General features: G+C 44.4%; 19 non-coding genes across 19 annotated transcripts; all 19 read right to left on the bottom strand.

Moving 5' to 3' along the window:
- Positions 1-800: 800 nt before the first annotated feature.
- Positions 801-874, bottom strand: trnai-aau (transfer RNA isoleucine (anticodon AAU)). The gene has a single exon. It is a non-coding gene; the product is annotated as a tRNA-Ile (tRNA).
- A 2,036-nt stretch (positions 875-2,910) lies between these two features.
- trnai-aau (transfer RNA isoleucine (anticodon AAU)) lies at positions 2,911-2,984 on the bottom strand. Its single transcript has one exon. It is a non-coding gene; the product is annotated as a tRNA-Ile (tRNA).
- A 2,030-nt stretch (positions 2,985-5,014) lies between these two features.
- trnai-aau (transfer RNA isoleucine (anticodon AAU)) lies at positions 5,015-5,088 on the bottom strand. The gene has a single exon. It is a non-coding gene; the product is annotated as a tRNA-Ile (tRNA).
- Positions 5,089-6,511: 1,423 nt separating this feature from the next.
- trnae-uuc (transfer RNA glutamic acid (anticodon UUC)) lies at positions 6,512-6,583 on the bottom strand. The gene has a single exon. It is a non-coding gene; the product is annotated as a tRNA-Glu (tRNA).
- Positions 6,584-7,124: 541 nt separating this feature from the next.
- On the bottom strand, positions 7,125-7,198 carry trnai-aau (transfer RNA isoleucine (anticodon AAU)). Its single transcript has one exon. It is a non-coding gene; the product is annotated as a tRNA-Ile (tRNA).
- Positions 7,199-8,621: 1,423 nt separating this feature from the next.
- trnae-uuc (transfer RNA glutamic acid (anticodon UUC)) lies at positions 8,622-8,693 on the bottom strand. The gene has a single exon. It is a non-coding gene; the product is annotated as a tRNA-Glu (tRNA).
- Positions 8,694-9,234: 541 nt separating this feature from the next.
- Positions 9,235-9,308, bottom strand: trnai-aau (transfer RNA isoleucine (anticodon AAU)). Its single transcript has one exon. It is a non-coding gene; the product is annotated as a tRNA-Ile (tRNA).
- A 2,035-nt stretch (positions 9,309-11,343) lies between these two features.
- trnai-aau (transfer RNA isoleucine (anticodon AAU)) lies at positions 11,344-11,417 on the bottom strand. The gene has a single exon. It is a non-coding gene; the product is annotated as a tRNA-Ile (tRNA).
- Positions 11,418-12,840: 1,423 nt separating this feature from the next.
- Positions 12,841-12,912, bottom strand: trnae-uuc (transfer RNA glutamic acid (anticodon UUC)). Its single transcript has one exon. It is a non-coding gene; the product is annotated as a tRNA-Glu (tRNA).
- Positions 12,913-13,453: 541 nt separating this feature from the next.
- Positions 13,454-13,527, bottom strand: trnai-aau (transfer RNA isoleucine (anticodon AAU)). The gene has a single exon. It is a non-coding gene; the product is annotated as a tRNA-Ile (tRNA).
- Positions 13,528-14,950: 1,423 nt separating this feature from the next.
- Positions 14,951-15,022, bottom strand: trnae-uuc (transfer RNA glutamic acid (anticodon UUC)). Its single transcript has one exon. It is a non-coding gene; the product is annotated as a tRNA-Glu (tRNA).
- A 541-nt stretch (positions 15,023-15,563) lies between these two features.
- trnai-aau (transfer RNA isoleucine (anticodon AAU)) lies at positions 15,564-15,637 on the bottom strand. The gene has a single exon. It is a non-coding gene; the product is annotated as a tRNA-Ile (tRNA).
- Positions 15,638-17,060: 1,423 nt separating this feature from the next.
- On the bottom strand, positions 17,061-17,132 carry trnae-uuc (transfer RNA glutamic acid (anticodon UUC)). The gene has a single exon. It is a non-coding gene; the product is annotated as a tRNA-Glu (tRNA).
- Positions 17,133-17,673: 541 nt separating this feature from the next.
- On the bottom strand, positions 17,674-17,747 carry trnai-aau (transfer RNA isoleucine (anticodon AAU)). Its single transcript has one exon. It is a non-coding gene; the product is annotated as a tRNA-Ile (tRNA).
- A 1,423-nt stretch (positions 17,748-19,170) lies between these two features.
- trnae-uuc (transfer RNA glutamic acid (anticodon UUC)) lies at positions 19,171-19,242 on the bottom strand. Its single transcript has one exon. It is a non-coding gene; the product is annotated as a tRNA-Glu (tRNA).
- Positions 19,243-19,783: 541 nt separating this feature from the next.
- Positions 19,784-19,857, bottom strand: trnai-aau (transfer RNA isoleucine (anticodon AAU)). Its single transcript has one exon. It is a non-coding gene; the product is annotated as a tRNA-Ile (tRNA).
- Positions 19,858-21,893: 2,036 nt separating this feature from the next.
- trnai-aau (transfer RNA isoleucine (anticodon AAU)) lies at positions 21,894-21,967 on the bottom strand. Its single transcript has one exon. It is a non-coding gene; the product is annotated as a tRNA-Ile (tRNA).
- Positions 21,968-23,390: 1,423 nt separating this feature from the next.
- Positions 23,391-23,462, bottom strand: trnae-uuc (transfer RNA glutamic acid (anticodon UUC)). The gene has a single exon. It is a non-coding gene; the product is annotated as a tRNA-Glu (tRNA).
- Positions 23,463-24,003: 541 nt separating this feature from the next.
- trnai-aau (transfer RNA isoleucine (anticodon AAU)) lies at positions 24,004-24,077 on the bottom strand. Its single transcript has one exon. It is a non-coding gene; the product is annotated as a tRNA-Ile (tRNA).
- Between the last annotated feature and the right edge of the window lie 140 nt (positions 24,078-24,217).

Here is a 24,217-nt window from a genome sequence, read left to right as displayed (position 1 = left end):
ATCAGCACCAGTTGAGCGAGAGCGAGATCTCCTCATTTACTGCTGACTTTGAAACGGAAGGCACAGAAGTGTGTGCTGTATCACTACAACGAATGATGCGCTGCTGATGGTTGGGGCAGCAAGAGTGCAGTGAGCTGTGAATTTGTTCAGGAACAGCCTTGCAGGTCAAACGGCCGAAAATACAATGTTCCCTGACCGGGAATCGAACCCGGGCCGCAGCAGTGAAAGCGCCGAAACCTAACCACTAAACCACCAGGGAAGCTGCTACACATTTGCTTGCCAACAAGCAGACCAACACAGTCTTTCCTGCTTGCTCCTTCCAAAGTCTCACCACTTTCGCGCCAGGTAAAACTGTTCGTAGCAAATGGCATTTTTTGTGGAGAACACCAAAGATATGTCCGCGCATCCGCAGCATCACGTGCGGGTAGGCATCCACTGAAATCTATTTCATTCTGTCCTTTTCTCGGGATTTTTCACTCTCGGTGCCGGGTGAACATTTCATTTAGTGTTTTTGTCCTGAACTGCAGTCTTTTGCCCATCTCCAGGCGACAGAACCGTTCTGGCTGTCTGTTCCTACTTTTGAGCATTTACGGGAACAGGCCTCCGGTTCATCGTTTATCAGCAAACCAAGAAACAGAAATAAACAGAAAGATGTGCCTCTCCACCCCGTCGGCAAGTAGCAATGACTGTTATTCCAAATAATTCCCAACCCTTGTGATTCTGTGTGGATTTGTTTCATTATAAAGATTTGATTTTCAACGTGACTAAAAACCGAATAAAAATTATGAAAAACACTGGAATGGCCCGTACGGGGATCGAACCCGCGACCTTGGCGTTATTAGCACCACGCTCTAACCAACTGAGCTAACCGGCCACAAGTTGTGTTAACGTTGCGTGAAAGCTCACTCTGCGGGGATTGTGTTTCCAACTCACACTGGATGACAGATTTACTGCATAAACATTGAACGCATCACATCGCTTAAACATTGTTCACTGTTCATCTACAACACTGCGCAGAGTCTAAATAGAACGTAACAGAACGTAACAGCTTAATCTAAAAACAATTCATGTTGAAAATTATTATCACGCAACCGCTGAACAGCCCACTGTCCCGATATAAAATCAGCCACTACCCTTAGAATGAAGGGAACGCGAAATAACCAAAAATTGCTGAAACACGGGATTGAGCCATGAACCATCTGGATCTTCAGTCAAACGCCTTCCCAACTGAACTATTTCGGTCTGACAGTGAACGAAGCAAAGTTTTCTCACACCTTTTGGAAAGAAAACCTGACCCCGGAAGGAATTGCCCCACCCACTCTGTCCTCGTTTCGGGGCAATGGGTCCAAAGCACATCTCAGAGCTCAGGTTGTGTCAATGTAAAGTATAATGATACCGAAAATCTTAATGCTCATGTTCCGTTATCAGTGCCCACGATCCAGGCAATGGTCTTGTACACGTTGCTAAGTTCAAAATGTGTATTTTTTCGCACTGGCAATGAATTAACTGATATCTGTGCTGTGATCAACTAGGTTACTTAGGGTGATGTCGTGCAAGAACGTAATGGAAGCCTAATTATAACGGTGATTGTTGTCACACTGCAGTTAAATGTTGGCAAATTTACAGTGTCAATCAGCAATTCAATTCCACATGTTGATTTAATGTTCTGCTGAAGTGTTCATAAAGAAACAAAGCTTGCACAACAGGCTCGATCTCACCGTCTTGAAGACACAGTGAAATATACTGGAGAGTTTATAACTGTTTGAGACTTAACAATACTGATGTTGAATATCGGTTAGATCAATCACTCCATGAATTCACTGCTGGGAAATTCAGAGCTTGTAAATTGCCTGTGAACGCTAAACATAGACACACAGTGAGCCAATGTGCAATATAGCAGGGGCCCAGGCCAAATGAATGCTCGGGATAAATTATCAGTGGCCATGGCCCAGGCATTCACTGATTCCAGTCTTGCAGACGTTGCTAAGTTTAAAATGCTGAATATTTCCACACTGGCAATGCATTGACAGATGGTAAGCTAGAGTGATGTGCCGCAAAAATGTACACGGAAGGCTAAAGTTAGCCATGATTGGCAACATTTACGTTGTCAATCAGCACCAGTTGAGCGAGAGCGAGATCTCCTCATTTACTGCTGACTTTGAAACGGAAGGCACAGAAGTGTGTGCTGTATCACTACAACGAATGATGCGCTGCTGATGGTTGGGGCAGCAAGAGTGCAGTGAGCTGTGAATTTGTTCAGGAACAGCCTTGCAGGTCAAACGGCCGAAAATACAATGTTCCCTGACTGGGAATCGAACCCGGGCCACAGCGGTGAAAGCGCCAAAACCTAACCACTAAACCACCAGGGAAGCTGCTACACATTTGCTTGCCAACAAGCAGACCAACACAGTCTTTCCTGCTTGCTCCTTCCAAAGTCTCACCACTTTCGCGCCAGGTAAAACTGTTCGGAGCAAATGGCATTTTTTGTGGAGAACACCAAAGATATGTCCGCGCATCCGCAGCATCACGTGCGGGTAGGCATCCACTGAAATCTATTTCATTCTGTCCTTTCCTCGGGATTTTTCACTCTCGGTGCCGGGTGAACATTTCATTTAGTGTTTTTGTCCTGAACTGCAGTCTTTTGCCCATCTCCAGGCGACAGAACCGTTCTGGCTGTCTGTTCCTACTTTTGAGCATTTACGGGAACAGGCCTCCGGTTCATCGTTTATCAGCAAACCAAGAAACAGAAATAAACAGAAAGATGTGCCTCTCCACCCCGTCGGCAAGTAGCAATGACTGTTATTCCAAATAATTCCCAACCCTTGTGATTCTGTGTGGATTTGTTCCATTATAAAGATTTGATTTTCAACGTGACCAAAAACCGAATAAAAATTATGAAAAACACTGGCATGGCCCGTACGGGGATCGAACCCGCGACCTTGGCGTTATTAGCACCACGCTCTAACCAACTGAGCTACCCGGCCACAAGTTGTGTTAACGTTGCGTGAAAGCTCACTCTGCGGGGATTGTGTTTCCAACTCACACTGGATGACAGATTTACTGCATAAACATTGAACGCATCACATCGCTTAAACATTGTTCACTGTTCATCTACAACACTGCGCAGAGTGTAAATAGAACGTAACAGAACGTAACAGCTTAATCTAAAAACAATTCATGTTGAAAATTATTATCACGCAACCGCTGAACAGCCCACTGTCCCGATATAAAATCAGCCACTACCCTTAGAATGAAGGGAACGCGAAATAACCAAAAATTGCTGAAACACGGGATTGAGCCATGAACCATCTGGATCTTCAATCAAACGCCTTCCCAACTGAACTATTTCGGTCTGACAGTGAACGAAGCAAAGTTTTCTCACACCTTTTTGAAAGAAAACCTGACCCCGGAAGGAATTGCCCCACCCACTCTGTCCTCGTTTCGGGGCAATGGGTCCAAAACACATCTCAGAGCTCAGGTTGTGTCAATGTAAAGTATAATGATACCGAAAATCTTAATGCTCATGTTCCGTTATCAGTGCCCACGATCCAGGCAATGGTCTTGTACACGTTGCTAAGTTCAAAATGTGTATTTTTTCGCACTGGCAATGAATTAACTGATATCTGTGCTGTGATCAACTAGGTTACTTAGGGTGATGTCGTGCAAGAACGTAATGGAAGCCTAATTATAACGGTGATTGTTCTCACACTGCAGTTAAATGTTGGCAAATTTACAGTGTCAATCAGCAATTCAATTCCACATGTTGATTTAATGTTCTGCTGAAGTGTTCATAAAGAAACAAAGCTTGCACAACAGGCTCGATCTCACCGTCTTGAAGACACAGTGAAATATACTGGAGAGTTTATAACTGTTTGAGACTTAACAATACTGATGTTGAATATCGGTTAGATCAATCACTCCATGAATTCACTGCTGGGAAATTCAGAGCTTGTAAATTGCCTGTGAACGCTAAACATAGACACACAGTGAGCCAATGTGCAATATAGGAGGGGCCCAGGCCAAATGAATGCTCGGGATAAGTTATCAGTGGCCATGGCCCAGGCATTCACTGATTCCAGTCTTGCAGACGTTGCTAAGTTTAAAATGCTGAATATTTCCACACTGGCAATGCATTGACAGATGGTAAGCTAGAGTGATGTGCCGCAAAAATGTACACGGAAGGCTAAAGTTAGCCATGATTGGCAACATTTACGGTGTCAATCAGCACCAGTTGAGCGAGATCTCCTCATTTACTGCTCACTTTGAAACGGAATGCACAGAAGTGTGTGCTGTATCACTACAACGAATGATGCGCTGCTGATGGTTGGGGCAGCAAGAGTGCAGTGAGCTGTGAATTTGTTCAGGAACAGCCTTGCAGGTCAAACGGCCGAAAATACAATGTTCCCTGACCGGAAATCGAACCCGGGCCGCAGCGGTGAAAGCGCCAAAACCTAACCACTAAACCACCAGGGAAGCTGCTACACATTTGCTTGCCAACAAGCAGACCAACATAGTCTTTCCTGCTTGCTCCTTCCAAAGTCTCACCACTTTCGCGCCAGGTAAAACTGTTCGTAGCAAATGGCATTTTTTGTGGAGAACACCAAAGATATGTCCGCGCATCCGCAGCATCACGTGCGGGTAGGCATCCACTGAAATCTATTTCATTCTGTCCTTTTCTCGGGATTTTTCACTCTCGGTGCCGGGTGAACATTTCATTTAGTGTTTTTGTCCTGAACTGCAGTCTTTTGCCCATCTCCAGGCGACAGAACCGTTCTGGCTGTCTGTTCCTACTTTTGAGCATTTACGGGAACAGGCCTCCGGTTCATCGTTTATCAGCAAACCAAGAAACAGAAATAAACAGAAAGATGTGCCTCTCCACCCCGTCGGCAAGTAGCAATGACTGTTATTCCAAATAATTCCCAACCCTTGTGATTCTGTGTGGATTTGTTTCATTATAAAGATTTGATTTTCAACGTGACTAAAAACCGAATAAAAATTATGAAAAACACTGGAATGGCCCGTACGGGGATCGAACCCGCGACCGTGGCGTTATTAGCACCACGCTCTAACCAACTGAGCTAACCGGCCACAAGTTGTGTTAACGTTGCGTGAAAGCTCACTCTGCGGGGATTGTGTTTCCAACTCACACTGGATGACAGATTTACTGCATAAACATTGAACGCATCACATCGCTTAAACATTGTTCACTGTTCATCTACAACACTGCGCAGAGTCTAAATAGAACGTAACAGAACCTAACAGCTTAATCTAAAAACAATTCATGTTGAAAATTATTATCACGCAACCGCTGAACAGCCCACTGTCCCGATATAAAATCAGCCACTACCCTTAGAATGAAGGGAACGCGAAATAACCAAAAATTGCTGAAACACGGGATTGAGCCATGAACCATCTGGATCTTCAGTCAAACGCCTTCCCAACTGAACTATTTCGGTCTGACAGTGAACGAAGCAAAGTTTTCTCACACCTTTTGGAAAGAAAACCTGACCCCGGAAGGAATTGCCCCACCCACTCTGTCCTCGTTTCGGGGCAATGGGTCCAAAGCACATCTCAGAGCTCAGGTTGTGTCAATGTAAAGTATAATGATACCGAAAATCTTAATGCTCATGTTCCGTTATCAGTGCCCACGATCCAGGCAATGGTCTTGTACACGTTGCTAAGTTCAAAATGTGTATTTTTTATCACTGGCAATGAATTAACTGATATCTGTGCTGTGATCAACTAGGTTACTTAGGGTGATGTCGTGCAAGAACGTAATGGAAGCCTAATTATAACGGTGATTGTTGTCACACTGCAGTTAAATGTTGGCAAATTTACAGTGTCAATCAGCAATTCAATTCCACATGTTGATTTAATGTTCTGCTGAAGTGTTCATAAAGAAACAAAGCTTGCACAACAGGCTCGATCTCACCGTCTTGAAGACACAGTGAAATATACTGGAGAGTTTATAACTGTTTGACACTTAACAATACTGATGTTGAATATCGGTTAGATCAATCACTCCATGAATTCACTGCTGGGAAATTCAGAGCTTGTAAATTGCCTGTGAACGCTAAACATAGACACACAGTGAGCCAATGTGCAATATAGGAGGGGCCCAGGCCAAATGAATGCTCGGGATAAATTATCAGTGGCCATGGCCCAGGCATTCACTGATTCCAGTCTTGCAGACGTTGCTAAGTTTAAAATGCTGAATATTTCCACACTGGCAATGCATTGACAGATGGTAAGCTAGAGTGATGTGCCGCAAAAATGTACACGGAAGGCTAAAGTTAGCCATGATTGGCAACATTTACGGTGTCAATCAGCACCAGTTGAGCGAGAGCGAGATCTCCTCATTTACTGCTGACTTTGAAACGGAAGGCACAGAAGTGTGTGCTGTATCACTACAACGAATGATGCGCTGCTGATGGTTGGGGCAGCAAGAGTGCAGTGAGCTGTGAATTTGTTCAGGAACAGCCTTGCAGGTCAAACGGCCGAAAATACAATGTTCCCTGACCGGGAATCGAACCCGGGCCGCAGCGGTGAAAGCGCCGAAACCTAACCACTAAACCACCAGGGAAGCTGCTACACATTTGCTTGCCAACAAGCAGACCAACACAGTCTTTCCTGCTTGCTCCTTCCAAAGTCTCACCACTTTCGCGCCAGGTAAAACTGTTCGGAGCAAATGGCATTTTTTGTGGAGAACACCAAAGATATGTCCGCGCATCCGCAGCATCACGTGCGGGTAGGCATCCACTGAAATCTATTTCATTCTGTCCTTTTCTCGGGATTTTTCACTCTCGGTGCCGGGTGAACATTTCATTTAGTGTTTTTGTCCTGAACTGCAGTCTTTTGCCCATCTCCAGGCGACAGAACCGTTCTGGATGTCTGTTCCTACTTTTGAGCATTTACTGGAACAGGCCTCCGGTTCATCGTTTATCAGCAAACCAAGAAACAGAAATAAACAGAAAGATGTGCCTCTCCACCCCGTCGGCAAGTAGCAATGAGTGTTATTCCAAATAATTCCCAACCCTTGTGATTCTGTGTGGATTTGTTTCATTATAAATATTTGATTTTCAACGTGACTAAAAACCGAATAAAAATTATGAAAAACACTGGAATGGCCCGTACGGGGATCGAACCCGCGACCTTGGCGTTATTAGCACCACGCTCTAACCAACTGAGCTAACCGGCCACAAGTTGTGTTAACGTTGCGTGAAAGCTCACTCTGCGGGGATTGTGTTTCCAACTCACACTGGATGACAGATTTACTGCATAAACATTGAACGCATCACATCGCTTAAACATTGTTCACTGTTCATCTACAACACTGCGCAGAGTGTAAATAGAACGTAACAGAACGTAACAGCTTAATCTAAAAACAATTCATGTTGAAAATTATTATCACGCAACCGCTGAACAGCCCACTGTCCCGATATAAAATCAGCCACTACCCTTAGAATGAAGGGAACGCGAAATAACCAAAAATTGCTGAAACACGGGATTGAGCCATGAACCATCTGGATCTTCAGTCAAACGCCTTCCCAACTGAACTATTTCGGTCTGACAGTGAACGAAGCAAAGTTTTCTCACACCTTTTTGAAAGAAAACCTGACCCCGGAAGGAATTGCCCCACCCACTCTGTCCTCGTTTCGGGGCAATGGGTCCAAAACACATCTCAGAGCTCAGGTTGTGTCAATGTAAAGTATAATGATACCGAAAATCTTAATGCTCATGTTCCGTTATCAGTGCCCACGATCCAGGCAATGGTCTTGTACACGTTGCTAAGTTCAAAATGTGTATTTTTTCGCACTGGCAATGAATTAACTGATATCTGTGCTGTGATCAACTAGGTTACTTAGGGTGATGTCGTGCAAGAACGTAATGGAAGCCTAATTATAACGGTGATTGTTGTCACACTGCAGTTAAATGTTGGCAAATTTACAGTGTCAATCAGCAATTCAATTCCACATGATGATTTAATGTTCTGCTGAAGTGTTCATAAAGAAACAAAGCTTGCACAACAGGCTCGATCTCACCGTCTTGAAGACACAGTGAAATATACTGGAGAGTTTATAACTGTTTGAGACTTAACAATACTGATGTTGAATATCGGTTAGATCAATCACTCCATGAATTCACTGCTGGGAAATTCAGAGCTTGTAAATTGCCTGTGAACGCTAAACATAGACACACAGTGAGCCAATGTGCAATATAGGAGGGGCCCAGGCCAAATGAATGCTCGGGATAAGTTATCAGTGGCCATGGCCCAGGCATTCACTGATTCCAGTCTTGCAGACGTTGCTAAGTTTAAAATGCTGAATATTTCCACACTGGCAATGCATTGACAGATGGTAAGCTAGAGTGATGTGCCGCAAAAATGTACACGGAAGGCTAAAGTTAGCCATGATTGGCAACATTTACGGTGTCAATCAGCACCAGTTGAGCGAGAGCGAGATCTCCTCATTTACTGCTGATTTTGAAACGGAAGGCACAGAAGTGTGTGCTGTATCACTACAACGAATGATGCGGTGCTGATGGTTGGGGCAGCAAGAGTGCAGTGAGCTGTGAATTTGTTCAGGAACAGCCTTGCAGGTCAAACGGCCGAAAATACAATATTCCCTGACCGGGAATCGAACCCGGGCCGCAGCGGTGAAAGCGCCGAAACCTAACCACTAAACCACCAGGGAAGCTGCTACACATTTGCTTGCCAACAAGCAGACCAACACAGTCTTTCCTGCTTGCTCCTTCCAAAGTCTCACCACTTTCGCGCCAGGTAAAACTGTTCGTAGCAAATGGCATTTTTTGTGGAGAACACCAAAGATATGTCCGCGCATCCGCAGCATCACGTGCGGGTAGGCATCCACTGAAATCTATTTCATTCTGTCCTTTTCTCGGGATTTTTCACTCTCGGTGCCGGGTGAACATTTCATTTAGTGTTTTTGTCCTGAACTGCAGTCTTTTGCCCATCTCCAGGCGACAGAACCGTTCTGGCTGTCTGTTCCTACTTTTGAGCATTTACGGGAACAGGCCTCCGGTTCATCGTTTATCAGCAAACCAAGAAACAGAAATAAACAGAAAGATGTGCCTCTCCACCCCGTCGGCAAGTAGCAATGACTGTTATTCCAAATAATTCCCAACCCTTGTGATTCTGTGTGGATTTGTTTCATTATAAAGATTTGATTTTCAACGTGACTAAAAACCGAATAAAAATTATGAAAAACACTGGAATGGCCCGTACGGGGATCGAACCCGCGACCTTGGCGTTATTAGCACCACGCTCTAACCAACTGAGCTAACCGGCCACAAGTTGTGTTAACGTTGCGTGAAAGCTCACTCTGCGGGGATTGTGTTTCCAACTCACACTGGATGACAGATTTACTGCATAAACATTGAACGCATCACATCGCTTAAACATTGTTCACTGTTCATCTACAACACTGCGCAGAGTGTAAATAGAACGTAACAGAACGTAACAGCTTAATCTAAAAACAATTCATGTTGAAAATTATTATCACGCAACCGCTGAACAGCCCACTGTCCCGATATAAAATCAGCCACTACCCTTAGAATGAAGGGAACGCGAAATAACCAAAAATTGCTGAAACACGGGATTGAGCCATGAACCATCTGGATCTTCAGTCAAACGCCTTCCCAACTGAACTATTTCGGTCTGACAGTGAACGAAGCAAAGTTTTCTCACACCTTTTGGAAAGAAAACCTGACCCCGGAAGGAATTGCCCCACCCACTCTGTCCTCGTTTCGGGGCAATGGGTCCAAAGCACATCTCAGAGCTCAGGTTGTGTCAATGTAAAGTATAATGATACCGAAAATCTTAATGCTCATGTTCCGTTATCAGTGCCCACGATCCAGGCAATGGTCTTGTACACGTTGCTAAGTTCAAAATGTGTATTTTTTCGCACTGGCAATGAATTAACTGATATCTGTGCTGTGATCAACTAGGTTACTTAGGGTGATGTCGTGCAAGAACGTAATGGAAGCCTAATTATAACGGTGATTGTTGTCACAATGCAGTTAAATGTTGGCAAATTTACAGTGTCAATCAGCAATTCAATTCCACATGTTGATTTAATGTTCTGCTGAAGTGTTCATAAAGAAACAAAGCTTGCACAACAGGCTCGATCTCACCGTCTTGAAGACACAGTGAAATATACTGGAGAGTTTATAACTGTTTGAGACTTAACAATACTGATGTTGAATATCGGTTACATCAATCACTCCATGAATTCACTGCTGGGAAATTCAGAGCTTGTAAATTGCCTGTGAACGCTAAACATAGACACACAGTGAGCCAATGTGCAATATAGGAGGGGCCCAGGCCAAATGAATGCTCGGGATAAATTATCAGTGGCCATGGCCCAGGCATTCACTGATTCCAGTCTTGCAGACGTTGCTAAGTTTAAAATGCTGAATATTTCCACACTGGCAATGCATTGACAGATGGTAAGCTAGAGTGATGTGCCGCAAAAATGTACACGGAAGGCTAAAGTTAGCCATGATTGGCAACATTTACGGTGTCAATCAGCACCAGTTGAGCGAGAGCGAGATCTCCTCATTTACTGCTGACTTTGAAACGGAAGGCACAGAAGTGTGTGCTGTATCACTACAACGAATGATGCGCTGCTGATGGTTGGGGCAGCAAGACTGCAGTGAGCTGTGAATTTGTTCAGGAACAGCCTTGCAGGTCAAACGGCCGAAAATACAATGTTCCCTGACCGGGAATCGAACCGGGCCACAGCGGTGAAAGCGCCGAAACCTAACCACTAAACCACCAGGGAAGCTGCTACACATTTGCTTGCCAACAAGCAGACCAACACAGTCTTTCCTGCTTGCTCCTTCCAAAGTCTCACCACTTTCGCGCCAGGTAAAACTGTTCGGAGCAAATGGCATTTTTTGTGGAGAACACCAAAGATATGTCCGCGCATCCGCAGCATCACGTGCGGGTAGGCATCCACTGAAATCTATTTCATTCTGTCCTTTTCTCGGGATTTTTCACTCTCGGTGCCGGGTGAACATTTCATTTAGTGTTTTTGTCCTGAACTGCAGTCTTTTGCCCATCTCCAGGCGACAGAACCGTTCTGGCTGTCTGTTCCTACTTTTGAGCATTTACGGGAACAGGCCTCCGGTTCATCGCTTATCAGCAAACCAAGAAACAGAAATAAACAGAAAGATGTGCCTCTCCACCCCGTCGGCAAGTAGCAATGACTGTTATTCCAAATAATTCCCAACCCTTGTGATTCTGTGTGGATTTGTTTCATTATAAAGATTTGATTTTCAACGTGATTAAAAACCGAATAAAAATTATGAAAAACACTGGAATGGCCCGTACGGGGATCGAACCCGCGACCTTGGCGTTATTAGCACCACGCTCTAACCAACTGAGCTAACCGGCCACAAGTTGTGTTAACGTTGCGTGAAAGCTCACTCTGCGGGGATTGTGTTTCCAACTCACACTGGATGACAGATTTACTGCATAAACATTGAACGCATCACATCGCTTAAACATTGTTCATTGTTCATCTACAACACTGCGCAGAGTGTAAATAGAACGTAACAGAACGTAACAGCTTAATCTAAAAACAATTCATGTTGAAAATTATTATCACGCAACCGCTGAACAGCCCACTGTCCCGATATAAAATCAGCCACTACCCTTAGAATGAAGGGAACGCGAAATAACCAAAAATTGCTGAAACACGGGATTGAGCCATGAACCATCTGGATCTTCAGTCAAACGCCTTCCCAACTGAACTATTTCGGTCTGACAGTGAACGAAGCAAAGTTTTCTCACATCTTTTTGAAAGAAAACCTGACCCCGGAAGGAATTGCCCCACCCACTCTGTCCTCGTTTCGGGGCAATGGGTCCAAAACACATCTCAGAGCTCAGGTTGTGTCAATGTAAAGTATAATGATACCGAAAATCTTAATGCTCATGTTCCGTTATCAGTGCCCACGATCCAGGCAATGGTCTTGTACACGTTGCTAAGTTCAAAATGTGTATTTTTTCGCACTGGCAATGAATTAACTGATATCTGTGCTGTGATCAACTAGGTTACTTAGGGTGATGTCGTGCAAGAACGTAATGGAAGCCTAATTATAACGGTGATTGTTGTCACACTGCAGTTAAATGTTGGCAAATTTACAGTGTCAATCAGCAATTCAATTCCACATGTTGATTTAATGTTCTGCTGAAGTGTTCATAAAGAAACAAAGCTTGCACAACAGGCTCGATCTCACCGTCTTGAAGACACAGTGAAATATGCTGGAGAGTTTATAACTGTTTGAGACTTAACAATACTGATGTTGAATATCGGTTAGATCAATCACTCCATGAATTCACTGCTGGGAAATTCAGAGCTTGTAAATTGCCTGTGAACGCTAAACATAGACACACAGTGAGCCAATGTGCAAGATAGGAGGGGCCCAGGCCAAATGAATGCTCGGGATAAGTTATCAGTGGCCATGGCCCAGGCATTCACTGATTCCAGTCTTGCAGACGTTGCTAAGTTTAAAATGCTGAATATTTCCACACTGGCAATGCATTGACAGATGGTAAGCTAGAGTGATGTGCCGCAAAAATGTACACGGAAGGCTAAAGTTAGCCATGATTGGCAACATTTACGGTGTCAATCAGCACCAGTTGAGCGAGAGCGAGATCTCCTCATTTACTGCTGACTTTGAAACGGAAGGCACAGAAGTGTATGCTGTATCACTACAACGAATGATGCGCTGCTGATGGTTGGGGCAGCAAGAGTGCAGTGAGCTGTGAATTTGTTCAGGAACAGCCTTGCAGGTCAAACGGCCGAAAATACAATGTTCCCTGACCGGGAATCGAACCCGGGCCGCAGCGGTGAAAGCGCCGAAACCTAACCACTAAACCACCAGGGAAGCTGCTACACATTTGCTTGCCAACAAGCAGACCAACATAGTCTTTCCTGCTTGCTCCTTCCAAAGTCTCACCACTTTCGCGCCAGGTAAAACTGTTCGTAGCAAATGGCATTTTTTGTGGAGAACACCAAAGATATGTCCGCGCATCCGCAGCATCACGTGCGGGTAGGCATCCACTGAAATCTATTTCATTCTGTCCTTTTCTCGGGATTTTTCACTCTCGGTGCCGGGTGAACATTTCATTTAGTGTTTTTGTCCTGAACTGCAGTCTTTTGCCCATCTCCAGGCGACAGAACCGTTCTGGCTGTCTGTTCCTACTTTTGAGCATTTACGGGAACAGGCCTCCGGTTCATCGTTTATCAGCAAACCAAGAAACAGAAATAAACAGAAAGATGTGCCTCTCCACCCCGTCGGCAAGTAGCAATGACTGTTATTCCAAATAATTCCCAACCCTTGTGATTCTGTGTGGATTTGTTTCATTATAAAGATTTGATTTTCAACGTGACTAAAAACCGAATAAAAATTATGAAAAACACTGGAATGGCCCGTACGGGGATCGAACCCGCGACCTTGGCGTTATTAGCACCACGCTCTAACCAACTGAGCTAACCGGCCACAAGTTGTGTTAACGTTGCGTGAAAGCTCACTCTGCGGGGATTGTGTTTCCAACTCACACTGGATGACAGATTTACTGCATAAACATTGAACGCATCACATCGCTTAAACATTGTTCACTGTTCATCTACAACACTGCGCAGAGTCTAAATAGAACGTAACAGAACCTAACAGCTTAATCTAAAAACAATTCATGTTGAAAATTATTATCACGCAACCGCTGAACAGCCCACTGTCCCGATATAAAATCAGCCACTACCCTTAGAATGAAGGGAACGCGAAATAACCAAAAATTACTGAAACACGGGATTGAGCCATGAACCATCTGGATCTTCAGTCAAACGCCTTCCCAACTGAACTATTTCGGTCTGACAGTGAACGAAGCAAAGTTTTCTCACACCTTTTGGAAAGAAAACCTGACCCCGGAAGGAATTGCCCCACCCACTCTGTCCTCGTTTCGGGGCAATGGGTCCAAAGCACATCTCAGAGCTCAGGTTGTGTCAATGTAAAGTATAATGATACCGAAAATCTTAATGCTCATGTTCCGTTATCAGTGCCCACGATCCAGGCAATGGTCTTGTACACGTTGCTAAGTTCAAAATGTGTATTTTTTATCACTGGCAATGAATTAACTGATATCTGTGCTGTGATCAACTAGGTTACTTAGGGTGATGTCGTGCAAGAACGTAATGGAAGCCTAATTATAACGGTGATTGTTGTCACACTGCAGTTAAATGTTGGCAAATTTACAGTGTCAATCAGCAATTCAATTCCACATGTTGATTTAATGTTCTGCTGAAGTGTTCATAAAGAAACAAAGCTTGCACAACAGGCTCGATCTCACCGTCTTGAAGACACAGTGAAATATACTGGAGAGTTTATAACTGTTTGACACTTAACAATACTGATGTTGAATATCGGTTAGATCAATCACTCCATGAATTCACTGCTGGGAAATTCAGAGCTTGTAAATTGCCTGTGAACGCTAAACATAGACACACAGTGAGCCAATGTGCAATATAGGAGGGGCCCAGGCCAAATGAATGCTCGGGATAAATTATCAGTGGCCATGGCCCAGGCATTCACTGATTCCAGTCTTGCAGACGTTGCTAAGTTTAAAATGCTGAATATTTCCACACTGGCAATGCATTGACAGATGGTAAGCTAGAGTGATGTGCCGCAAAAATGTACACGGAAGGCTAAAGTTAGCCATGATTGGCAACATTTACGGTGTCAATCAGCACCAGTTGAGCGAGAGCGAGATCTCCTCATTTACTGCTGACTTTGAAACGGAAGGCACAGAAGTGTGTGCTGTATCACTACAACGAATGATGCGCTGCTGATGGTTGGGGCAGCAAGAGTGCAGTGAGCTGTGAATTTGTTCAGGAACAGCCTTGCAGGTCAAACGGCCGAAAATACAATGTTCCCTGACCGGGAATCGAACCCGGGCCGCAGCGGTGAAAGCGCCGAAACCTAACCACTAAACCACCAGGGAAGCTGCTACACATTTGCTTGCCAACAAGCAGACCAACACAGTCTTTCCTGCTTGCTCCTTCCAAAGTCTCACCACTTTCGCGCCAGGTAAAACTGTTCGGAGCAAATGGCATTTTTTGTGGAGAACACCAAAGATATGTCCGCGCATCCGCAGCATCACGTGCGGGTAGGCATCCACTGAAATCTATTTCATTCTGTCCTTTTCTCGGGATTTTTCACTCTCGGTGCCGGGTGAACATTTCATTTAGTGTTTTTGTCCTGAACTGCAGTCTTTTGCCCATCTCCAGGCGACAGAACCGTTCTGGCTGTCTGTTCCTACTTTTGAGCATTTACGGGAACAGGCCTCCGGTTCATCGTTTATCAGCAAACCAAGAAACAGAAATAAACAGAAAGATGTGCCTCTCCACCCCGTCGGCAAGTAGCAATGAGTGTTATTCCAAATAATTCCCAACCCTTGTGATTCTGTGTGGATTTGTTTCATTATAAATATTTGATTTTCAACGTGACTAAAAACCGAATAAAAATTATGAAAAACACTGGAATGGCCCGTACGGGGATCGAACCCGCGACCTTGGCGTTATTAGCACCACGCTCTAACCAACTGAGCTAACCGGCCACAAGTTGTGTTAACGTTGCGTGAAAGCTCACTCTGCGGGGATTGTGTTTCCAACTCACACTGGATGACAGATTTACTGCATAAACATTGAACGCATCACATCGCTTAAACATTGTTCACTGTTCATCTACAACACTGCGCAGAGTGTAAATAGAACGTAACAGAACGTAACAGCTTAATCTAAAAACAATTCATGTTGAAAATTATTATCACGCAACCGCTGAACAGCCCACTGTCCCGATATAAAATCAGCCACTACCCTTAGAATGAAGGGAACGCGAAATAACCAAAAATTGCTGAAACACGGGATTGAGCCATGAACCATCTGGATCTTCAGTCAAACGCCTTCCCAACTGAACTATTTCGGTCTGACAGTGAACGAAGCAAAGTTTTCTCACACCTTTTTGAAAGAAAACCTGACCCCGGAAGGAATTGCCCCACTCACTCTGTCCTCGTTTCGGGGCAATGGGTCCAAAACACATCTCAGAGCTCAGGTTGTGTCAATGTAAAGTATAATGATACCGAAAATCTTAATGCTCATGTTCCGTTATCAGTGCCCACGATCCAGGCAATGGTCTTGTACACGTTGCTAAGTTCAAAATGTGTATTTTTTCGCACTGGCAATGAATTAACTGATATCTGTGCTGTGATCAACTAGGTTACTTAGGGTGATGTCGTGCAAGAACGTAATGGAAGCCTAATTATAACGGTGATTGTTGTCACACTGCAGTTAAATGTTGGCAAATTTACAGTGTCAATCAGCAATTCAATTCCACATGTTGATTTAATGTTCTGCTGAAGTGTTCATAAAGAAACAAAGCTTGCACAACAGGCTCGATCTCACCGTCTTGAAGACACAGTGAAATATACTGGAGAGTTTATAACTGTTTGAGACTTAACAATACTGATGTTGAATATCGGTTAGATCAATCACTCCATGAATTCACTGCTGGGAAATTCAGAGCTTGTAAATTGCCTGTGAACGCTAAACATAGACACACAGTGAGCCAATGTGCAATATAGGAGGGGCCCAGGCCAAATGAATGCTCGGGATAAGTTATCAGTGGCCATGGCCCAGGCATTCACTGATACCAGTCTTGCAGACGTTGCTAAGTTTAAAATGCTGAATATTTCCACACTGGCAATGCATTGACAGATGGTAAGCTAGAGTGATGTGCCGCAAAAATGTACACGGAAGGCTAAAGTTAGCCATGATTGGCAACATTTACGGTGTCAATCAGCACCAGTTGAGCGAGAGCGAGATCTCCTCATTTACTGCTGACTTTGAAACGGAAGGCACAGAAGTGTGTGCTGTATCACTACAACGAATGATGCGCTGCTGATGGTTGGGGCAGCAAGAGTGCAGTGAGCTGTGAATTTGTTCAGGAACAGCCTTGCAGGTCAAACGGCCGAAAATACAATGTTCCCTGACCGGGAATCGAACCCGGGCCGCAGCGGTGAAAGCGCCGAAACCTAACCACTAAACCACCAGGGAAGCTGCTACACATTTGCTTGCCAACAAGCAGACCAACACAGTCTTTCCTGCTTGCTCCTTCCAAAGTCTCACCACTTTCGCGCCAGGTAAAACTGTTCGGAGCAAATGGCATTTTTTGTGGAGAACACCAAAGATATGTCCGCGCATCCGCAGCATCACGTGCGGGTAGGCATCCACTGAAATCTATTTCATTCTGTCCTTTTCTCGGGATTTTTCACTCTCGGTGCCGGGTGAACATTTCATTTAGTGTTTTTGTCCTGAACTGCAGTCTTTTGCCCATCTCCAGGCGAAAGAACCGTTCTGGCTGTCTGTTCCTACTTTTGAGCATTTACGGGAACAGGCCTCCGGTTCATCGTTTATCAGCAAACCAAGAAACAGAAATAAACAGAAAGATGTGCCTCTCCACCCCGTCGGCAAGTAGCAATGAGTGTTATTCCAAATAATTCCCAACCCTTGTGATTCTGTGTGGATTTGTTTCATTATAAATATTTGATTTTCAACGTGACTAAAAACCGAATAAAAATTATGAAAAACACTGGAATGGCCCGTACGGGGATCGAACCCGCGACCTTGGCGTTATTAGCACCACGCTCTAACCAACTGAGCTAACCGGCCACAAGTTGTGTTAACGTTGCGTGAAAGCTCACTCTGCGGGGATTGTGTTTCCAACTCACACTGGATGACAGATTTACTGCATAAACATTGAACGCATCACATCGCTTAAACATTGTTCACTGTTCATCTACAACACTGCGCAGAGTGTAAATAGAACGTAACAGAACGTAACAGCTTAATCTAAAAACAATTCATGTTGAAAATTATTATCACGCAACCGCTGAACAGCCCACTGTCCCGATATAAAATCAGCCACTACCCTTAGAATGAAGGGAACGCGAAATAACCAAAAATTGCTGAAACACGGGATTGAGCCATGAACCATCTGGATCTTCAGTCAAACGCCTTCCCAACTGAACTATTTCGGTCTGACAGTGAACGAAGCAAAGTTTTCTCACACCTTTTTGAAAGAAAACCTGACCCCGGAAGGAATTGCCCCACTCACTCTGTCCTCGTTTCGGGGCAATGGGTCCAAAACACATCTCAGAGCTCAGGTTGTGTCAATGTAAAGTATAATGATACCGAAAATCTTAATGCTCATGTTCCGTTATCAGTGCCCACGATCCAGGCAATGGTCTTGTACACGTTGCTAAGTTCAAAATGTGTATTTTTTCGCACTGGCAATGAATTAACTGATATCTGTGCTGTGATCAACTAGGTTACTTAGGGTGATGTCGTGCAAGAACGTAATGGAAGCCTAATTATAACGGTGATTGTTGTCACACTGCAGTTAAATGTTGGCAAATTTACAGTGTCAATCAGCAATTCAATTCCACATGTTGATTTAATGTTCTGCTGAAGTGTTCATAAAGAAACAAAGCTTGCACAACAGGCTCGATCTCACCGTCTTGAAGACACAGTGAAATATACTGGAGAGTTTATAACTGTTTGAGACTTAACAATACTGATGTTGAATATCGGTTAGATCAATCACTCCATGAATTCACTGCTGGGAAATTCAGAGCTTGTAAATTGCCTGTGAACGCTAAACATAGACACACAGTGAGCCAATGTGCAATATAGGAGGGGCCCAGGCCAAATGAATGCTCGGGATAAGTTATCAGTGGCCATGGCCCAGGCATTCACTGATACCAGTCTTGCAGACGTTGCTAAGTTTAAAATGCTGAATATTTCCACACTGGCAATGCATTGACAGATGGTAAGCTAGAGTGATGTGCCGCAAAAATGTACACGGAAGGCTAAAGTTAGCCATGATTGGCAACATTTACGGTGTCAATCAGCACCAGTTGAGCGAGAGCGAGATCTCCTCATTTACTGCTGACTTTGAAACGGAAGGCACAGAAGTGTGTGCTGTATCACTACAACGAATGATGCGCTGCTGATGGTTGGGGCAGCAAGAGTGCAGTGAGCTGTGAATTTGTTCAGGAACAGCCTTGCAGGTCAAACGGCCGAAAATACAATGTTCCCTGACCGGGAATCGAACCCGGGCCGCAGCGGTGAAAGCGCCGAAACCTAACCACTAAACCACCAGGGAAGCTGCTACACATTTGCTTGCCAACAAGCAGACCAACACAGTCTTTCCTGCTTGCTCCTTCCAAAGTCTCACCACTTTCGCGCCAGGTAAAACTGTTCGGAGCAAATGGCATTTTTTGTGGAGAACACCAAAGATATGTCCGCGCATCCGCAGCATCACGTGCGGGTAGGCATCCACTGAAATCTATTTCATTCTGTCCTTTTCTCGGGATTTTTCACTCTCGGTGCCGGGTGAACATTTCATTTAGTGTTTTTGTCCTGAACTGCAGTCTTTTGCCCATCTCCAGGCGAAAGAACCGTTCTGGCTGTCTGTTCCTACTTTTGAGCATTTACGGGAACAGGCCTCCGGTTCATCGTTTATCAGCAAACCAAGAAACAGAAATAAACAGAAAGATGTGCCTCTCCATCCCGTCGGCAAGTAGCAATGACTGTTATTCCAAATAATTCCCAACCCTTGTGATTCTGTGTGGATTTGTTTCATTATAAAGATTTGATTTTCAACGTGACTAAAAACCGAATAAAAATTATGAAAAACACTGGAATGGCCCGTACGGGGATCGAACCCGCGACCTTGGCGTTATTAGCACCACGCTCTAACCAACTGAGCTAACCGGCCACAAGTTGTGTTAACGTTGCGTGAAAGCTCACTCTGCGGGGATTGTGTTTCCAACTCACACTGGATGACAGATTTACTGCATAAACATTGAACGCATCACATCGCTTAAACATTGTTCACTGTTCATCTACAACACTGCGCAGAGTGTAAATAGAACGTAACAGAACGTAACAGCTTAATCTAAAAACAATTCACGTTGAAAATTATTATCACGCAACCGCTGAACAGCCCACTGTCCCGATATAAAATCAGCCACTACCCTTAGAATGAAGGGAACGCGAAATAACCAAAAATTGCTGAAACACGGGATTGAGCCATGAACCATCTGGATCTTCAGTCAAACGCCTTCCCAACTGAACTATTTCGGTCTGACAGTGAACGAAGCAAAGTTTTCTCACACCTTTTTGAAAGAAAACCTGACCCCGGAAGGAATTGCCCCACCCACTCTGTCCTCGTTTCGGGGCAATGGGTCCAAAACACATCTCAGAGCTCAGGTTGTGTCAATGTAAAGTATAATGATACCGAAAATCTTAATGCTCATGTTCCGTTATCAGTGCCCACGATCCAGGCAATGGTCTTGTACACGTTGCTAAGTTCAAAATGTGTATTTTTTCGCACTGGCAATGAATTAACTGATATCTGTGCTGTGATCAACTAGGTTACTTAGGGTGATGTCGTGCAAGAACGTAATGGAAGCCTAATTATAACGGTGATTGTTGTCACACTGCAGTTAAATGTTGGCAAATTTACAGTGTCAATCAGCAATTCAATTCCACATGATGATTTAATGTTCTGCTGAAGTGTTCATAAAGAAACAAAGCTTGCACAACAGGCTCGATCTCACCGTCTTGAAGACACAGTGAAATATACTGGAGAGTTTATAACTGTTTGAGACTTAACAATACTGATGTTGAATATCGGTTAGATCAATCACTCCATGAATTCACTGCTGGGAAATTCAGAGCTTGTAAATTGCCTGTGAACGCTAAACATAGACACACAGTGAGCCAATGTGCAATATAGGAGGGGCCCAGGCCAAATGAATGCTCGGGATAAGTTATCAGTGGCCATGGCCCAGGCATTCACTGATTCCAGTCTTGCAGACGTTGCTAAGTTTAAAATGCTGAATATTTCCACACTGGCAATGCATTGACAGATGGTAAGCTAGAGTGATGTGCCGCAAAAATGTACACGGAAGGCTAAAGTTAGCCATGATTGGCAACATTTACGGTGTCAATCAGCACCAGTTGAGCGAGAGCGAGATCTCCTCATTTACTGCTGATTTTGAAACGGAAGGCACAGAAGTGTGTGCTGTATCACTACAACGAATGATGCGCTGCTGATGGTTGGGGCAGCAAGAGTGCAGTGAGCTGTGAATTTGTTCAGGAACAGCCTTGCAGGTCAAACGGCCGAAAATACAATGTTCCCTGACCGGAAATCGAACCCGGGCCGCAGCGGTGAAAGCGCCAAAACCTAACCACTAAACCACCAGGGAAGCTGCTACACATTTGCTTGCCAACAAGCAGACCAACATAGTCTTTCCTGCTTGCTCCTTCCAAAGTCTCACCACTTTCGCGCCAGGTAAAACTGTTCGTAGCAAATGGCATTTTTTGTGGAGAACACCAAAGATATGTCCGCGCATCCGCAGCATCACGTGCGGGTAGGCATCCACTGAAATCTATTTCATTCTGTCCTTTTCTCGGGATTTTTCACTCTCGGTGCCGGGTGAACATTTCATTTAGTGTTTTTGTCCTGAACTGCAGTCTTTTGCCCATCTCCAGGCGACAGAACCGTTCTGGCTGTCTGTTCCTACTTTTGAGCATTTACGGGAACAGGCCTCCGGTTCATCGTTTATCAGCAAACCAAGAAACAGAAATAAACAGAAAGATGTGCCTCTCCACCCCGTCGGCAAGTAGCAATGACTGTTATTCCAAATAATTCCCAACCCTTGTGATTCTGTGTGGATTTGTTTCATTATAAAGATTTGATTTTCAACGTGACTAAAAACCGAATAAAAATTATGAAAAACACTGGAATGGCCCGTACGGGGATCGAACCCGCGACCTTGGCGTTATTAGCACCACGCTCTAACCAACTGAGCTAACCGGCCACAAGTTGTGTTAACGTTGCGTGAAAGCTCACTCTGCGGGGATTGTGTTTCCAACTCACACTGGATGACAGATTTACTGCATAAACATTGAACGCATCACATCGCTTAAACATTGTTCACTGTTCATCTACAACACTGCGCAGAGTCTAAATAGAACGTAACAGAACCTAACAGCTTAATCTAAAAACAATTCATGTTGAAAATTATTATCACGCAACCGCTGAACAGCCCACTGTCCCGATATAAAATCAGCCACTACCCTTAGAATGAAGGGAACGCGAAATAACCAAAAATTGCTGAAACACGGGATTGAGCCATGAACCATCTGGATCTTCAGTCAAACGCCTTCCCAACTGAACTATTTCGGTCTGACAGTGAACGAAGCAAAGTTTTCTCACACCTTTTGGAAAGAAAACCTGACCCCGGAAGGAATTGCCCCACCCACTCTGTCCTCGTTTCGGGGCAATGGGTCCAAAGCACATCTCAGAGCTCAGGTTGTGTCAATGTAAAGTATAATGATAACGAAAATCTTAATGCTCATGTTCCGTTATCAGTGCCCACGATCCAGGCAATGGTCTTGTACACGTTGCTAAGTTCAAAATGTGTATTTTTTATCACTGGCAATGAATTAACTGATATCTGTGCTGTGATCAACTAGGTTACTTAGGGTGATGTCGTGCAAGAACGTAATGGAAGCCTAATTATAACGGTGATTGTTGTCACACTGCAGTTAAATGTTGGCAAATTTACAGTGTCAATCAGCAATTCAATTCCACATGTTGATTTAATGTTCTGCTGAAGTGTTCATAAAGAAACAAAGCTTGCACAACAGGCTCGATCTCACCGTCTTGAAGACACAGTGAAATATACTGGAGAGTTTATAACTGTTTGACACTTAACAATACTGATGTTGAATATCGGTTAGATCAATCACTCCATGAATTCACTGCTGGGAAATTCAGAGCTTGTAAATTGCCTGTGAACGCTAAACATAGACACACAGTGAGCCAATGTGCAATATAGGAGGGGCCCAGGCCAAATGAATGCTCGGGATAAATTATCAGTGGCCATGGCCCAGGCATTCACTGATTCCAGTCTTGCAGACGTTGCTAAGTTTAAAATGCTGAATATTTCCACACTGGCAATGCATTGACAGATGGCAAGCTAGAGTGATGTGCCGCAAAAATGTACACGGAAGGCTAAAGTTAGCCATGATTGGCAACATTTACGGTGTCAATCAGCACCAGTTGAGCGAGAGCGAGATCTCCTCATTTACTGCTGACTTTGAAACGGAAGGCACAGAAGTGTGTGCTGTATCACTACAACGAATGATGCGCTGCTGATGGTTGGGGCAGCAAGAGTGCAGTGAGCTGTGAATTTGTTCAGGAACAGCCTTGCAGGTCAAACGGCCGAAAATACAATGTTCCCTGACCGGGAATCGAACCCGGGCCGCAGCGGTGAAAGCGCCGAAACCTAACCACTAAACCACCAGGGAAGCTGCTACACATTTGCTTGCCAACAAGCAGACCAACACAGTCTTTCCTGCTTGCTCCTTCCAAAGTCTCACCACTTTCGCGCCAGGTAAAACTGTTCGGAGCAAATGGCATTTTTTGTGGAGAACACCAAAGATATGTCCGCGCATCCGCAGCATCACGTGCGGGTAGGCATCCACTGAAATCTATTTCATTCTGTCCTTTTCTCGGGATTTTTCACTCTCGGTGCCGGGTGAACATTTCATTTAGTGTTTTTGTCCTGAACTGCAGTCTTTTGCCCATCTCCAGGCGAAAGAACCGTTCTGGCTGTCTGTTCCTACTTTTGAGCATTTACGGGAACAGGCCTCCGGTTCATCGTTTATCAGCAAACCAAGAAACAGAAATAAACAGAAAGATGTGCCTCTCCACCCCGTCGGCAAGTAGCAATGACTGTTATTCCAAATAATTCCCAACCCTTGTGATTCTGTGTGGATTTGTTTCATTATAAAGATTTGATTTTCAACGTGACTAAAAACCGAATAAAAATTATGAAAAACACTGGAATGGCCCGTACGGGGATCGAACCTGCGACCTTGGCGTTATTAGCACCACGCTCTAACCAACTGAGCTAACCGGCCACAAGTTGTGTTAACGTTGCGTGAAAGCTCACTCTGCGGGTATTGTGTTTCCAACTCACACTGGATGACAGATTTACTGCATAAACATTGAACGCATCACATCGCTTAAACATTGTTCACTGTTCATCTACAACACTGCG

Source organism: Pristiophorus japonicus, unplaced genomic scaffold (genome assembly GCF_044704955.1).
Source record: "Pristiophorus japonicus isolate sPriJap1 unplaced genomic scaffold, sPriJap1.hap1 HAP1_SCAFFOLD_45, whole genome shotgun sequence".
NCBI classification, from domain to species: domain Eukaryota; kingdom Metazoa; phylum Chordata; class Chondrichthyes; family Pristiophoridae; genus Pristiophorus; species Pristiophorus japonicus.
Note: the sequence above shows the minus strand (reverse complement) of the source record. Positions and strands in the feature narration are given on the sequence as shown.